This window comes from Salvia miltiorrhiza, unplaced genomic scaffold (genome assembly GCF_028751815.1).
Source record: "Salvia miltiorrhiza cultivar Shanhuang (shh) unplaced genomic scaffold, IMPLAD_Smil_shh original_scaffold_404, whole genome shotgun sequence".
Classification (NCBI taxonomy): domain Eukaryota; kingdom Viridiplantae; phylum Streptophyta; class Magnoliopsida; order Lamiales; family Lamiaceae; genus Salvia; species Salvia miltiorrhiza.
In genome coordinates, this window is record NW_026651542.1 from 356,334 (window position 1) to 368,694 (window position 12,361).

Sequence of the window (12,361 nt, forward strand, 5' to 3'; positions counted from 1 at the left end):
TTTGACAGCACTGCAGTGTCCCCCCTTCGCCGCCAAGGCGAGCTATAATCCGAACAAAAAAAAAATTTGCTGGAAAACACATGAAAATACAAAGGATCATTAGAATTTGCCACAATTTGTTCAAACTTGCTGGGAAAATACATACTCCCTCCGTCCCAAGAAAGTTGGCCACATTCTTTTCGGCACGGAGATTAAGAAATGAAGTCTTATGTTTTAATTGAGTGGGCCCCATCAAAATTATTGAATTAATTAAAATAATTTATTCCTCCTTTCACTTTCTTCTTCCTGCACTGCCACCCATCTCCGGCGAAGTCGCCGGCATCAGCCACCCCCTCCTCCGGCGAAGTCGCCGCCACCCTCGTCTCCCTCTGTCCCCCTCGTCTCCCTCATCAGCCACCCCTCTGTCCCTCAAATCTGCCAACAACCACCACCACCGTCACCAACAACCACCATCGCCGCCAACCCCTTCAAAATCAACTCAAAAATCAGAAATCAAAAACCAAATCTTGCCCCCAAACACTGTGAAGGCGAATAGAGGGAGAGAGAGAGGACGAAAGGCGGCGGCGGCCGGAGAGGCGAGAGGCGACGGCGCAGGCGAGCCCTAGAGGGAGAGTGGGAGAGAGGCGAGAGACGGCGGCGCAGGCGAACCAGAAATCAAAAACCAGATCTTGCGCAGGCGAGCCCTAGAGGGAGAGAGGGAGGGAGGACGACAACCTCGCCCAAATCGGCGCAGGCGAGCCCTAGCCCCCAAATCGGCGCAGGCGAGCTCTAGCCCCCATCGCTGCTTCGAGGGGCGAGAGGCGGCGGCTGCCGGAGGGGCGAGAAACGGCGGCGGTTAGATCTGAGAGAGAACAGAGGGAGAGAGGGAGGACGACAGAGGGAGAGAGGGAGGACGACGAGGGGACCCATCGCTGCTTCGAGGGGCGAGAGGCGGCGGCTGCCGGAGGGGCGAGAAGCGGCGGCGGTTAGATCTGAGAGAAAACAGAAGGAGAGAGGGAGAGAGGGAGGACGACAGAGGGAGAGAGAGAGGACGACGATGGGACCCATGGTGGCGGGGCGAGGGGCGGCGAGGCGAGAGGCGGCGGCTGCCGGAAGGCGAGGGGCGAGAGGCGGCCATGGTGGTGACATCCCGCCGGAGAAGAAGATAGGAAGGAGAAACGGCTGTGGAGTGTTTGTGTGTGAATAGGGTGTGTGTGTTTATTTTAAACAAGATTTAGGATTTAATTAGTAACTTAATTAGTTGTTTTAATTAAGTTTAATTTGGTGTAATTTTTACCCAAAAAAGAAAGTAGCCAACTTTAGTGGGACGCTCAAAAAGGAAATGTGACCAACTTTAATGGGACGGAGGGAGTATTAATTAAGAGTTGTCATTCACCAAGCATGAATTCAGAATTCTTGTAGATAGGGCGCAGGGCTGTCGAGAAGTCCCATCTTTGAGCAGGGCTGTCACATGCTCCCCTGTCAACACTTGGCTTACTACCGAAAGATTGCGTCTAGGCTGATAAAGCCTACGAACCCATTGACATTTACTTCACTCTGATCTAAATCCATACATGAAAATCTGAGGTTGTTGAGAGGAGATCTTTGAGAAGAAAAAGTAGAATCCGAGGAACTAAGTTGAGCAGCAGTCTCGGAGATACGCGTAGTTGTCGGGTAACATTTTTGATGGAGTTTTGAGTTTATGACCACCGGAAGCAGCGCTGAAGTGGTGTAGCAACGATTTGCGTACTCAAGAAATCTTACGAATAAGTGCCAAGCAAGCAGTCCCGTTATGGCGAGAGACCCCAAGCAGGCGTGGAATTGGGCTGCATCAAGAAGTTCCCATGAATGGATGCAGCGCTGTTATGAGCAGACCTGGAAACCCCTCATGAAAGAAACACAGGGCTGTCACGCCCCTGCCTTAACTCTCATGTTCTGCCATTAATTATTCATCAAATGGACACCTCCAACACATGTTGCACACACTTCCAATATTCACAATCTCTAGATTCACCCCAGAAAAGATACCCTTCTTCATTCCTTCCCTCGAATATCACCGATTCCCTCTCTCATCACATTCCTCCCAACCCCTCTTGAATTTGAAGAGTATGCAGCAGCAAGGCAGGGCGCAGAGCTGGAAATCATCCTCCCGTACTCCAGGCTCGAAAATCCCACACGTACAACGCTAGGCTGTCGTGTTAACCCTATATCTTCAAATATATGAGAAATCCTTTGTCGGAGAGATTGATGCCCAAGGTTGTCGCGTTAAAACAGCTTGCCCAGCGTATGAGATGCACGAGTATCGTGTTTCATATGAAAAATAAAGTAAGGTATGATAACAATAAATCACATCCCTACAAACCATTTCAATGGTCATTGTAGTAGAACACAGCAGATAGTATGTCCCCATATACTCATTGCCAGAAAAAAAAAAAAAAAAGAATTTTGTGTAAACTCAAATGAAAAATTTGAACCCCCAAGAAAGCAATTAAGTTCACCCAACATATATCAAGGAGGCCAAAGTTTTTTTAGGCCCGTAACTTTGGTAGTTTTGCAAATATTGGACAATTTTTTTTGGGCTTGCAACTATAGGACAATATTTAAAAAATTAGACATTGGTAGGACAAATTGAGCCCGATGCCTACGTGGCTGAGAAGTAAGCTATCCAGTCAGCTTACTTCTCCGCTCTGGGGTCAGCTCTGCCGATCAGATCTGGCGGTCAGCTCTGGGGGGTTAGCCCTGGCGGTCATCTCTGGCGGTCAGCTCCAGAGCGGAGGCTACAGAGCTGACCGCCAGAGCTGACCCCCCAGAGCTGACCGCCAGAGCTGACCCCAAAGCTGACTGACAGAGCTGACCCCAGAGCTGAGAAGTAAGCCTTATAAGAAGTAAGCTGACTGGATAGCTTACTTGTCAGCCACGTAGGCATCGGGCTCAATTTGGGCTCAATTTGTCCTATCAATGTCTAATTTTTTAAATATTGTCCTATAATTGCAAGCCCGAAAAAAATTCTCCTATATTTGCAAAACTACCAAAGTTATGGGCCTAAAAAAACTTTGGGCTCCGCTTCGGGGTATGAGCTGAACGTTGGTGCCTTGTGTTTCCATTGTTGTGTCTTGAGCTTGTAGTGAATTACTTGTACCCTAGAACTTTCATGTTTTGTTGGAGAATGAGGATTCCGTTCTTGTATGTACATACTTTCTTTAAATTGTCGAGCTCTAAAGCTGGTTCCTTGGAGAATGAGGAAAGAACCATGGAGTCATTGAGAAATCGTTACAAGAGGTTGAATGCAAATGTAATCAAGTGGGTGGGTGCATATGCATAAGTATATGGTCGAAAAAGTAGCGGCATGTCTGATGCATATGTTGAGAAAGAAGCGCAATTTTTTAACGGATTTTAAGACTCTAGCTAGTAGTAAATTGCTCAACTTTGTGAGAACCTAAACGCTTCAAATGTTTATCCCAAGCCTACGCTACGCTGTCCATTAAACAAAAAAAAAAAAAAAAAAAAAAGAAGGCATTCTCTTGCTGTTTAATTTAAACTCACCTTTTCTTCCCCACTTAAAAATTTCTTGCAGGTTTTAGGAAACAATTAATTAAAGGCAGCATCTGAATCGACGCAAGCAATAGAGAAGGCCCGGATGATTGCTACAAGTGAAGGAAATTAAAAAATATTCTTTCAGCTACACGTTTATGGTCTCCGGCGAGAGATGGGAGTTTTTTGGGAGTGTGAATATCAATCTGGCACCTTCGAAATCTATGACACCTAGGCGGTATATTAAGAGTTGATGCAATGTGTTGTAGGGTTACTGGGGTGGAATACTATGTCAATTTTACATTTTATATTATAGTATTTATCATTAATTTTAAACCAATTATTGGATAATATTAGAAAAAAAATATAATATTCTAAACTCATAAAAAAAAAAAAAACTCATCTAAATTTAATATTTAAAGATAATTTTTAATTAATTAGCATACCTATAATTTTTTCGTCATTAGAAAAAAATACAACCAAAAAGAAAAGTAGATTGATATATAGTTCTATGTTCATTTTTTAGATTTCATGTTTCCATAATTAATTTCAATTTCAAGGATTCTAGAAAAATTAAACTTCTAATAAAACTTTTAAATAAATCCTTCATATTGTGATTTTAAATTATTAAATTAAATTTACATAATAAAAAACACTCCACTCGCGCCCGACTCTAACGTTCGCGCACCCCAGCGAGCTCCCAGGCACGACAAAGGGGCGGGCCTCGCCATGGGCCGGCTCGATCCTCTTGGTCAATCCCCGCTGCAGTTTCTCTTATGTTTTTCTGGTCTCGAGAACTCCTACCAAATGTAACTTTATTTTCTGTAGCGATCACTTTGAAACTCAAAGATAATACATAAATTAGCTGATAGCAGAATTTCCAGGCTCTTGACTATGAGAGGGAAATACCAAAATAACATGTGTTTACCAACTAAATATTCAAACCAGGAAGCTAGAGAAAAAACTTATTATCCTCTTATCAACGCAAAACGCATGAAAAAAGAAATTCCAAATTTCAAAACTTGCCCAAGAAATCCTAAATTCCCATCTACATCGTGAGGCACTCTGGGTTCTCGATTATCTTTGCAAATGTTTGAAGGAATGCAGCCAAGTCAGCACCATATACTATGCGGTGGTCAGCTGTCACATTAACCTGCAAAACGTTTTTTTGAAATCATTAAATAGCGTCTCTACTTTTAGGAACAAATTGTGTTGGTAAGAGATCTGCATTGCATTGAATTCGATGAGAGTATACACGTCCCATTCCATCAAATTGAGAGTTGAGTGACACACATACCTTGTGAGATTCAATTGTTTGGAATGTCAAAGTTGATTTTTCTATAGGTTGTGTTTATTGGTGATTTTTGTGCTTAATTGTTGGGATTTGAGAATTCTATCATTCTTTATCTTTCGGAGGCATCGATGAGCTAGATTTCTTACCCATTCGTGTTATTGATTTTTTTCTTCCCATTATTCGAGGACGAACAATGGCTTAAGTTTGGGGGAGTTGATAACACTCATATTTCCATGGTTTTTAATGTTCATATGATGTTAATTTTATAGGAAATTGAGTGTTGGATGATTGTTTTGTGCTTAATTTGTTTTATCTTGTGAAACATGATTCTTACTCGAACTTTGAAGGAATTTGCAGATTTATTGAGTTCGAATTTGAAACAATGTTCTGAAATATAAGTTGTAGATCGTCTCGATACGAGTTTGTGAGCGCAAACGGATCATAAATCGGAATCCGGACGAGAAAGTTATGGCCGAAAACAAAACATCGCGCGCAGCAGTCAAAATTCGGCGACCTAACCGGCGACCGCCGAAAATGGGCATTTTGAAGAAGCAATTCGGCGACCTAAACGGCGACCGCCGAGTTGGTCGCCGAAATTTCTGTTTCAGTTTTGCACTGCGAGCTCTATATTCGGCGGGCGCCGAATTTGGTCATTTTTCAGCACAAATTCGGCGACCTAAACGGCGACCGCCGAGTTTGACCGCCGAATTTGGCGGGTTTGCGAGATTTTCCAATTTTCAGAGTTCTTCTGGGTTCCAAACACTGTATTTTACCCTGATACTTTAAATAGGTCTTCTTTTGACCTATCTAGGGTTCCTTTTTCAGTTCCCAAACTTTTATTTTTCAATTTCATAGCTTTAGAATTTATTGCTTTCCAGTTTTTACTGCTTGGATTGGATTTACACAAGATTGAAGATTCAAGCTGCTACAATCGTTCTTATTCATTGTTTTTATATAATTCAGTTCTTTCAATTGTGTTCTTTTTAATTATGTTTATGTTTTATTTTACGATGTCTGGCTAATTCGTTAATCTGAACCTAGGATTTGTACATAGCTGATTGATTATATGTTTATGATTTATTGATATCAATTTTTCCTCCATCTTGTGATTCATGATTCCTGGTGCTTAATTTCTTGTGAATTATTTGGCCAATAATTTACATGTCTAGCTGTTCAGTTTGAGTCTTGAATGCGATAATTGTTCAGCCGATTCAGGAATGCATGTTATAGTAGTAGCCTTAACACTTGAATGGGATAGGTGAAACTATAGGGAGCTATTCTTTGTGTACGCTTGGGAGTTAATTTATTCTTTGGAATCTTGAATGTGAAAGAGGGTAAATTAATCTACTTTCATAGGTGTTCGTTAGAGAAGCTTGTGAATAGTTATGTGATCTCTCATCAGGGTTGGATTAAATTGGTAATTGAATCAATATATTAAATGCATGTAGTTAATTAGTAAAAGTACATCCCTAGGGTCAGAGTTTTCTTTATATCTGATTTATTTATCATTGTTTCTCTGCTCTTTAGATTTTATTTTGTTAAATTTAGTTTTTGATTAACCTTCCTACTTTCTGTTGCATGTCTACTGTTATAGTCTGTTTAGGAGATAGCTAGAGTTATTTCGTTGTGTCAGTCCCTGAGGATACGATACTCGATTGCTTATTATTTGCTACAATTGCCTGTGTTAGTTGCAGTTTTTGTTGCTAAGAAATTAGTGCTTAATAGGTCCGTTAGGTACCCCCGTGGGATAGTAGAGGATATTCTGGTTAGAGTCGGGGGTTTGATTGTGCCCGTTGATTTAGTAGTGCTTGAGATTGAGGATGTGCATGAGAATGGTAGAGACCACACTCTGCTATTAGGAAGACCCTTTATGGCGACCACTAACACTTTGATTGATGTTAAACATGGAACTATTAAAATGACAGTGTTGGGGGAGTCGGTGTCTTTCTCGGTGCATGAAAATCGCGCAATGCCTTCTACAAATTTCATAAATGAATGTTCATAATGGCTTGGTTGAGAAGGTATTTATACAGGAACAGGAGTATATGGAAGTTTGCGCTGGATCGGCCGACATGGAGGAATTCGCTAGGGAAGCTGAAGAGTTCAGCTCAGCTCTGCCGAGCTCAGCGCCCTTCAGCGCTGCCCAGCCAGCTCTGCCGAGCTCAGCACCATTCAGCGCTGCCCAACCAGTTCTGCCGAGCTCAACCATGTCTAGTCCAGCTCTGCCGAGCTCAATGTTGCCCAGCGCTGCCCAGCCAGCTCTGCCGAGCTCAGCACCATTCAGCTCTGCCCAGCCAGCCCTGCCGAGATCAGTGCTATCCAGCCATACCGAGCTACCATTTGATGAACAGATGGGAACCAAGTGTCGCAGCCCGGCATCTAGCCAGTGATAGCGTAGATCGGGTATCGATACGACTAATAAAATGATAAGGTAAAACAAGGGAAACTAGAAGACTCGTCAAGCGGAAGCTACTAATAATTCAAGCTAAAGCAAATAAAATGTCATCAACCTTAATAGAAATATTGTTGGCTTTATAAAACTAAAAACATCAGGATTCTTGTCAAAATGAGTATAGCTAAATATTTACAATGATTCATATCGTTCAGGGTAGCACAGCAAAACGTGATCAGACTATATGTATGAAGACATATAGCTGAGAGTGACAATCCTAATTAAGTTCAAAGGACATAGTCTTCAACTATTCACACTACCGTATAGGAGCAGAATACGGTACTCAAAAGTCGTTTAGAAACAACAACCCTCCAGCGGTCCCCCGATCTCTCTCCTTGCTCATCCTGCACATTTATAAATACATGCAGGACTGAGTATAAAATACTCAGTGGACATAAGCCGAAAATAAACAATCTCGCTCTTAGAGCTATAAATTTAACTTGCCATTTATACTTTACACAGGGGTTTTACTTAAAAGAACCCGTGTAAGCAATTGATAAATTATAAGCATCATAAAGTAAAGAAAGATAGACTGCAGTCACAAATACTTAGCATTTAGTACCACTTCTACAACTCATCATCATCATGGCACTGAGAAGTAGGCCTCCTTCTCAAGCACCGTAACCGGCCGACCTGACAATCGGCTCACAGTCATTTCTGACCGGCCAACCCGGTATACAGCTCACGGTTACCTCCGTGTACACAATCCCACCATTGGCAGGACCCGAAATCGTTTCATCCGTAGAGGGTAACGTACAGGCTCGTCGTCATCAAAACTCGGCAAGTTAATTAGTTCAAACATCAATTTATCTCAAATCATTTTAAAACTTATAAACATCATCATAATCATCATTTAGAAAGCCAGTAATAGGGGTATTAGAAAGTAATGCCCACCTGGAAATCCTAGCTTCGGTTCCCGTACTTTGGAGAAATCTTACTTATGCCCTTGACTCGTGTCTTCAGATATCATCATTGGCGTAGACGGTTCATGTAATAAAATAAACGTCGATCAGACAAAACCTCACTAAGTTCACTGTTCTCATCTTAGTACTACTCTTCATTTCTCATTGGTACCTTCTAACTAGTCATTCTTATAATGAAAATACTTCCTAAATATTTACCGCTTCTACTCTCGACTCATCACCAAATTCGGTTAAGTGAATTAAGCACGAAAAAGTTTCATATCTATATATGTATATATATATATATATATATACTCCATAGCATTTTTATGAATTAATACGGTGTATAGTTATCGCCATTAACACATGCAATTATAATAAATCAAAGGTAGGAGTGTTGTGAATGCCTATTACTAGACCTCATATACTCTGTCCCAACTTCAAGCAATAAACTGTTTTACCTCGGAACTCTCCTGGGTTTGGGATTCAAACCATTAAAAACCTCTTGAAGTCTAGTTTCATTTAAAAAAACGTAGGTTGCAAAACTCTAAGTGGTTCAGGAGATATGACCATTTTCCTACAGCCTACCATATTCGGCAGTTTTGTGCAACTGGAAGTTTTGATTTTTTAAAAATAGTAGATTTTATCAAAATGACTTGAAATGTTTTGGGTAGCTAGATAACATGTTCATCTTGTTCATATAAAAATTTGGAAACCATAAACTCAGGGGAAGCTACTGCAAAGGTGACTCTAGTATCTGTTTCTTCCAAACTTTCGGTAGAAAGTTGCAGTTGGAGATTTATAATTTAAAAGGGTATCAAACGATGTCCAAATGACTTAAAATTTTGCATGTGCGTTGCTAACATTTATATATACTTAACATAAAATGTTCAAGATTTTTGGGTATCAATAACCCTGTCGAATTCAATCAAGTCAGTAGCTTTGTAAGCTAGCCAATTTAACTCATCAATTAGCCAATCTTAAGCAATAGCCAAGTATACCTTATTTCCCCTCAAACCAATTCATCATAATCATTATCAATCATCTCTAATCATCATTTTAATCCATCAACTATGATACCTACAATCTCATAAGCTCATATTCTTACCCAAATCCTATCGCAGCCCGCCCTAGCTAGGGATAGCTAGGCCGAGTGATCCACGACTAGGGATGGGGTTAAAGAAAATGGGGAAGAAAGGGGCGTCATTTATAACCGTAAAACTTACTCATCTTAATAAAACTCGTCATTTTTACTCATTAACGCTTAATAAAACAGTCTAATGAAAGACAACGTAAAACTCAATTAAAGCATTAAACAAGGAAGACATAAAACTTAATAAGACATTAATCAAGTTAATACGTACATCGACGGAAACAACCTCTAAAACTTAAAGTACGACATAACAGTACTAAAAGTATTCTGCAGCGGAAAAGTAGCTAGACATATGTATAAAGACATATTCTAGTCAGGTTACATATTTATTAACAACTCTGTGACTCCGCTCAATGCAGCACCATCATCACACCGGCTCAACCTGCACATTTTTGAAAAAGATATGCAGGGCTGAGTACAAAAGTACTCAGTGAACACATGCCAAACACTTCATGCATATAACATCATACATATTGTCATTGCCATGTCATATGCAAAACATAAGGGATTTATCTAAAAAGCCTTATGTTCGCTAAACTCATTTTCATTTCTCAAAGTTGTCTGCGCAGACTTTTCTCATCAAGTAAGTATCGTATCTGTTAACTTATGTACTAAGAGGGAGGCCTCCCTCTGCAGCACTGTGATCGGCCAACCTGAAAGATGACTCACGACCACCTGTGTACACTAATTCTACCTCGCGTACGTAGAACCGATATCATTTCTCATACAGATAGATAACAAACAACAACATCAAATATTTTGGCAATGCAATAACTTCAAAAATATTTTCAGTTCATGCTTTGAAAGGAAAATAAAACATCAATGCATTTAACATCCATCTTAATCATACATCATACATCATACATCATATATCATACATCATACTTCATACATCGTACATCAATAATCAAACGCGTAAATTTTAGCGTAGAAAAGCCCACCTCGTTGCGTCTATGCAAACACGTAACGTCACTCTCTCTCTCAAGTCGTCACTTCCAAACGAACCTTCATTGTTATGAAGAATCGATAAGAAGAAGAATCATTATCACAGAAAACTAACTTCTTATTCTTAAGCTCAAATAGGGAAATAAAACTTAACACTTAACTCAACTGCCCTGTCAGCGCTGACTTGGCAGTCAGAGCTGACTCGGCAGAGCTGACTCACAGCCAGAGCTGAACTCGTCAGCCAGAGCTGACTCGCCAGCCAGAGAAATCGCCCGCCAGCGAAATCACCTAGCCAGAGGAATCGTCTGCCAGAGGAATCGACTGCCAGAGGAATCGTCTGCCAGAGGAATCGACTGCCAGAGGAATCGACTGCCAGAGCAGTGAAGTCCTCCAGAGCTAACTTGCCAGAGATGACTCAACATCCAGAGCGGACTTGCCAGAGCTGAACTCAACAGCACAACAACTGCCAGAGCTGACTATGCTTGGCAGAGCTAGATTTCACGCACCAACTCTCTCAGTTCAACACTCACTACATGCTCTGCAACTTAAAAAAAACCTACTCATGCTCCTCTCTCGATCTAACACTCCTTAAAACCTTAAACTTAACTTATCATGCTCAACAAAAATCCTACTCATGCTTCTCTCTCGATCTAACACTCCTCAAAACCTTAAACTTAACTTATCATGCTCAACTTCAACTTAGAACACAAAACTCAAGAAAACCCTAATATGCATTTCTAAGTTTCACGCACAGTATAACCATTTGTACAACCTACAATCTATCATGCTTGGTAAAAACAATGATAAACAAAGAAAAAACCTAGCATGCTCCTAAAACACAAACACAAGTTACATCGATTAACAAAAATCGAAGAACAAGTGACGACGATGAAGAACATAGCTGGGCTGCCCTCTTGGGTTCCCTTGCGATGGTTCGAACCAACCTTAAATCCTTCATTAAACATGCTCAACATCTACCCAAGAACAACATACTAAAAACTCACGACGATCCGACGTCGTTTCAAAATAAAGTCGAGAATCGACGTTTTTCGACGCCGACAAAAATCGAAAAGAAAACCGTCAAAATGTAGGTAGAGATGTTACCTACTTAGATATGTGATCGAAAGATGATCGGCGTTCGTCTCGGTGCTCAAATCGGAGCTTGGAAGCTCCAACTCCAAGGTTTAATGAAGCATGCGTGAGTTGTGTGTGTGTTTAGTGTGTGTGAGATATTTTCAAATGAAAAGTGAGGGGTGTTGGCTGCTAACAGCCGGCACTTTAAAAGAAAAGGAGGCTTGGGCGGTTGGGGGAGGGTGATCAAGGGTAGGGTAGGTTTAGATATTTAGTCGTTAAATATCTCGTTTCATCTCGTTTTAACGACTAACTACCCGTACTCTTCGTTACTCGCCCTCTCAACCTCTACTCACTTTCATTACACTCGTAATTCTATATAAATATAGAATACTCAAGCTCGTTCTCGAAATTCTGATAAACGTTCTCGGTTCGTTTATCGAGAAATTCTGATTCACTATTCACTCGTCGTCCAAAAATAAAAACTTTCGTCGTTGGACTCGTATCGAAAAACTAAGAATATTTCTCGATGACGTGCACGTAAGATTTTGAAAGTCGACAAAAAGACGAAATAACAGTATTTACTATTCATCGTCAAAAGTCTAAAATTTCAAAAACGACATAACGGACTCAGATTTCAAATCCGAGTTCATCGTTCTCATTCAAATAATTATCTCTAATTATTCAAATACTCAAACTCAATTATAGATATAAAATCCCACATCATTCTCACATCATCATTAAAAGAACATCACAACATCTCAAATATAACAAGAAAACTTTGTATAACTCCTCATCTCTATACAAAGTAATCAAACAAGGGATCTATACCCTAATTACTCAAACTCAAGCAATTAAACACGTCATCAAAAGCCCGGGTATTACATACCCTCCCCCTTAAAATAAATTTCATCCCGAAATTTATACCTTCTGCAAATGTTTCGGGTACTTCTCTCACATCTCATCCTCAAGCTCGCTTTCCACTTCTTTCTAACTATAACGTCTCCATTGGACCTTTTCCAATGCAATCGACT